This window comes from Bombus impatiens, unplaced genomic scaffold (genome assembly GCF_000188095.3).
Source record: "Bombus impatiens unplaced genomic scaffold, BIMP_2.2 scf_1159, whole genome shotgun sequence".
NCBI classification, from domain to species: domain Eukaryota; kingdom Metazoa; phylum Arthropoda; class Insecta; order Hymenoptera; family Apidae; genus Bombus; species Bombus impatiens.
Window position 1 is genome coordinate 59,803 of NT_177578.1, and position 6,093 is coordinate 65,895.

General features: G+C 35.9%; 1 protein-coding gene across 4 annotated transcripts in view; it reads right to left on the reverse strand.

The window, feature by feature from the left end:
* The window catches only part of LOC100741235 (tyrosine-protein kinase Btk29A-like), a 64,318-nt gene that overhangs the window by 35,214 nt on the left and 23,011 nt on the right, over positions 1 to 6,093 (reverse strand). The gene's annotated exons all lie outside the window — the stretch shown is intronic.

Genomic DNA, 6,093 nt, shown 5'->3' on the forward strand with positions numbered 1-6,093 from the left:
ATGTTGTTCCGAGTCGAAAATGTTTGTGAGACGTCAACAAGGACTTTTGGCATCGATGACGCAGTTTAGTGATAACTACATTATTAGCTACGGGCCATCTGTAAGCCAATTCCGGTTTCATACTTATAGACCTGACATTACAAACTATGCTGTTGTATGAAAGTTGTATTGTTCCGAGTCGAAAATGTTTGTGAGATGTGAACAAAGACTTCTGGCATCAATGACGCAGTTTAGTGATAACTACATTATCAGCTAGGGCCATCTATAAGCAAATTCCGGTTTCATGCTTACATGCCTGATAAGTGAATTTCTTTCTTCCTTTATTTATCTCAATTGTCTTATTTTTTTAGTTAAAATAAATTTCAAATAAAACACTTAAGCAAATTCCGGTTTCATGCTTACATGCCTGATAAGTGAATTTCTTTCTTCCTTTATTTATCTCAATTGTCTTATTTTTTTAGTTAAAATAAATTTCAAATAAAACACTTAAAAGCGTTGGCAGCTGCTGCTAACGAAATTGAAATAAAATTCGCAGTGCAGAGGGTTGATATGCCAACTGACACTTTACAAAAATTTCTGTTTTCCATTTCCTTTTCCCTCATACGAAATTATTATAATTAGATTCTTGCAAAGAATCACATTGCGATTGATAAATTGATTAATAAATGTATCATTTACTAAAGATTAAGCAGGGCTGTGTGTATTAACGCTACTTTTTAACTGCATCAAATCAACGTCACAGGCCATTCATCTCTCTGATTACAGGATCAAATGCTCGGACAACAGATTTGAAAATTTATTTTAACAGCACAGAAGGTAGTTTTCTCGCGATTACTCATAAAATCATCAAATGCCATCCATATCAATGTCCATCAATCGTATCTCTAGCAATACTATCTACCAACACTCTGGGGCATATTTACGTTTTTATTCAAGCGCAGCAGTCGGTTTCCATCGCAAGCCGAGCGTCGCGAATCGTTTGATTGACAATGTCAATCCATTTCTTCCTTTTTTCCCTTTTTGTCCTTTTTTTTTTTTTTCTCACGTTTCGTATGAACGAAACGCGTACAGAAACGAAGACCGACAGCTATCCGCGTACTGTCCACGTTTATCGGGACAGAGAATCTTGATTACACGGGCATCCTATCTGCCGAAACGTCGAAAACATCGCTATTTGGATAACGAGAATATAAATGCTACTTAGGGACCAGGCAATACCGTTTCCACTAATATTTCGGCTAAAGCTTTGCTGCATACACGTTTTAACTGTTAGATTGCCAGCGAGTAGCGAATCCGATTTCCCTATGGTACACGTGTGTTCATGGATCGACATTTGAAACGGTATTCGAAAGGAATATCGAAATAGACCGTCCGAATCGTTTGGACTTTCGGTTGCCCCGATGATACCATCTTCCATGCCAATTTCGACCATTTCCAGAATGCTAAATCGCCAGAGATAGCAAGAACACATTTTACAACGGTTAGAACGGATTTCATGGTTTGGGTAAATTAAGAGTAGATTTTATTCGATGTAAAATATCCTGAAAGTTAGATGCAACAATGTTTTCTGTATAAATATACAATGGCTGACGAAAGTATTCGAATGCTTATACTTACAAATTTCAAGTAATAACATGAGGTATACTAAACTAATTTGTAAATCAATTTGGTATCCATAGTGACGAAAAAGTGTCAAGATTATTGTTGAAAATTGTGGATCTTTGAAGCCGAAATGATGTTATAGGAACACTAAATTTATACTGAGGATTAATATTAAAATAGTAATATATTTATTCCATGGACGATTCCTTATATATTCATCGATACACACTTGCACGCGTCTCAGCACTTTCTTCTATACCCGACTGTTGACCGACTGAACAGTTTACGAGACGCTGCGCACACACATACTTCCACACACTGATATTCACATGCAAGTATCTCTACTACGCATTTAACCCAGTCCAGCACAGAAAATTATAAGTATCTCAACAATTATATCAGTAAAATTTGAAAACGAGTCAATAATATAGACAGGGGTTATGTTACATTTATTAGAGACATTCATGATAAGTGTCTCACGAAAGTATTCGAACGCTGTAGCACTGTTGATAATTTTCTATTTTCCTTTGCAGCGAATGCAAACATTATTGCTAGATGAAAATATTGGTACGTTCACTTGACGTTAGGATATCGTTTCGGTAACAGTAACGTAAAAGTGTGCATAACAGTATTTAAAATGAATACCAAAAAGTGTGAAAGTAAAAAGTGTGAACGTGAAATAATATCCGATTACACGAGGACGGCAGATTATATAACGAGATTGCCGGAATTGTGAGCAGAAGTAAGTCCACGACACATTATATCATAAACAAGTGAGAGAATGAGGAAACACTTGCAAACAAAGCTCGATCAGGTCGACCAAAGAAATTGACTGGAAGAGAGGAGAAAGTTATCGTTCGCGAATTAAAAAAAAATCCTACTGCATCCACTCCTCGACTCGCAAGTATGGTAGCTGATATGTTTCATGAAGAAGTTCACCCGTAATTATGTCGACGAATCTGACGAAACAATGATTTCCAAGGCAGAGTACTGCGAAACAAGCCATACATTAATGCGGTAAATCATAAAAAAAGATTGACTTTTAAATATTTTTAAATATTTAAAAAAATAACCTTAAAGAAAGTGCCCGTAGATTAGGATTATTGGAAGATTTCCACTTCCAACAAGATAATAATCCTAAGCATACTGCTAGAATTGCGAAAGAATGAATCGTATATAACACACCACGCATGCTAATTACTCCACCGCAAAGTCCAGACATAAATCCGATTGAAAATTTATGGGCTGAAATCGGGAAAAGATGAAATAAATTTCAGATAACCTCGAAGCAAGTATTGAAAGATAAAATTATAGAAATATGGAACTCCGTTGAGTGCAGTTTTACAAAATCATTGGTTTACAGTATGGAACGTCGATTGAGACACACTATCGCTGCTAAAGGTGGTCCAACAAAATATTAATATTAAATAATTTAATAACATATGGTAGCGCTCAAATACTTTTGTCAGTCACTTACAATGCCTGTTTCTAATAAATGTATCAAACTCCTAACCTACGTCGTTGAATCCTTTTCAAATTTTACTGACATAACCTCAAAACTTCCATCTTCCTATTGACATCTGCTTGCCTAACCAAATTACTCTAACGTACATTATTTCGTCCATTCAAGTTTGCATATGTAAGTGTTCGAATACTTCTGTGAGGTACTGTACGTAATGATAGTGCTTCTTCTCATTTAGAAATCGTGGAGAAAAAATCATGGAGAAAAAATGGGACCTACAAGTGCCGGGATTTGAACCTGGTACGGAAACGTTCGTAACCAACGGCGTTAACCACTGCCCTACCGTCGTCCGGTCATAATTTGCTGTCGAGTGCCACTACAATAGTATCGAAGTAATGTTGGATAAATTTCTCGTTGCAGTTTTCATGTAGGAAGAGAAACAATAAAATAAAGAACACTTTTTCTATTCAAAGAAAACTTCAAATAACCAACTATATCATAGGCCAATGAACTTGTCTCGAAGTATATTACGCGGCCAACTATCACAAAAATACTGTTCTATTTAACACAATAAAAATCAGCTTGAAATGTCAAGAAACTTGCACCTAGTTGGGTCATCTTCCTTGAAACAAAGAAACTTCTATCGAAAAAATCAGTTACACGACAAATAGTTTGAACGATAATTGTATAAAGAAGCTCACAATGAGTCAACGTGTGTAAATGACAAATATTTAAGAAGTTATTTTAGCAGGCACGTTTGTTTGAAAGAGCTGTGTATCTTGAATCTATCGAGAAACGGGATTCAAAAGGGAATTGCGAATTTCGAAATTAGTTGTGAAGAAACGAAAGGCGCAATCGCGTTTCCTAGTTCGAGGTTCCTTCAGTCTGGTTATCAAGACTGTCTTATCTTTTACTTGGTTCCCGATTCGAATTTCTTTCCGCTACGAGCGATGAAATCGCACAACTTCTCGTCCAACTCCTCCACTCTTTCATTTCACGCTTTCTCTATTAATTCCCCTCGTCCTTTCTAAGTGCTTTCCTCCGTTCGCTATCTTTTTTCCCCTTTACCATCTCCTCTTGCATTCGCCATTCTCGCCGAGTTGGCGAAAGAGCGAGAGAGATGCCAAGGGAGTCGAATCCTTTGACCTCGTTGCGTTTCTTCTCTTCCCTCTATTTGCTTACAACTCTGTACACGCGTTCCAATCTTCTCTGTTATTCACCGAGAAAACGTCTCCCTTGTCATTAATCAATGAGAAACCAGCTTTCTAGTATCGTGCGTCGTATGAAGCGTGCAGAATAAAAGTAGAGGATCCAGCTTTCTTCGTTGACTAACGGATCGGTTTAAGAACGACGCGATAGTCTGTTTTGTCACCGTTACAACGAAATTGGATATGCGAACGATACCCAAGAAAATGTATACACTGACTCGCGAATGTATCTGAACTCTTATCGTAGAATGCTACTATGTCCACATTGTGTGTGCCATATAAAACATTTTGACAACTTCAGTAGCTCTGTAATGAGATACGTTATACGTTGTTACGAATACAAATGAACAATACAAATGTGAATATACAAAGGAATATAGAAATTGCGAAGTATTTACTACAAACATGCGTACATCGGGCAAAAAGGTAGTGTTGAGATATGTATAATTTTCTGGGCTGGACTGGGTTAAATGCGTAGTAGAGATACTTGTATGTGAATATCAGTGTGTGAAGGTATGTGTGTGCGCAGCGTCTCGAAAACAAAGAAATGTAAACTGTTCAGTCGGTTAAAAGTCGGGTATGGAAGAAAGTGCTGAGACGCGTGCAAGTGTGTATCGACGAATATATAAGGAATCGTCCATGAAATAAATATATCATTATTTTAATATTAATCCTCAGTATAAATTTAGTGTTCCTATAACATTATTTCGGCTTCAAAGATCCACAATTTTCAACAGTTAGTATATCTTACATGTTATCTTACACATATAATAAGCGTTAAAGATGATCCCGTCTTATTTATTGCAATTAATATAATGGATAATTATAAATACTTTGTAACGTAATTGCTTAGCTGTAAATACTGTGTAATTATTTTTCTGATCTCTGCAGGATATTTAGAATTATACGTTAAATTATAGAGAGTGTATCTTTTAAAATTAGCCAGCATTTTTCTTTTATGCCGCCATGAACCGGTGGAAGAGTAATAAATTCGAATATCGACTGTGGCGGTCTCAACTTTAGTTTTACGAGCGAACTTCACTGTTCAAGTTAACAGTCAAACATTGAAGTAAGTAAACGCGTAGGTAGATAATGCAGGTTTGTATAGTTTATGGCGGCTAGTGCAAACAGTATCGCAGACTTGTGAGATAGTGGAAGTGCTGTAAATATCGTTATTGGCACTGGTAGCAGATTCTTGAATCCAGCTAGAGGATCTAAATCTGCCGGATTCTGTAACATTAGGATTGATTTTCGAAAGGCACAGAATTTCCTGAACCAGATAACACGGATTTAAGTTTATGGATGCAACTTCCCTCGGGACTGGCTGTTATATCTGACACAACTGGAACTGTCAGTATCAAAGCCCATAGGTCTTCACTCTTACGACTGAGATTCTGAAGATACAAGATTCATGATCTTAGATGTTAGGATAACGTGCAATTTTTCTACCCTATTGATTTTTCTGCAAACTACCTGAACTTTTGCAATATACAAGAAAAATATTCGACTGAAACGTAGAACCAGATTCTGTTAAGAACTTAATATTATATATAATTATTTTGTTTCTTTATGTAAATAAAGTACATTTTCTTTCCTAAATTCTACGTTTGGTGATTCTTGTTCAGGAATCTTACTGCAATGAATTTTGGAAGCAGTCGTTTGAAAGAATTCAAAGATCCAAAGTATAAGTTATTTCTAATATTTTTTGGAAAGACGTCATTGAATAAAAATTAATTTTTATTTCAATGAAAGTCATTCATGAATAAAACTGTAAGAAATTTCTCAAAAAGTAAAACTATTAAGAAATATTAATTTTTAATT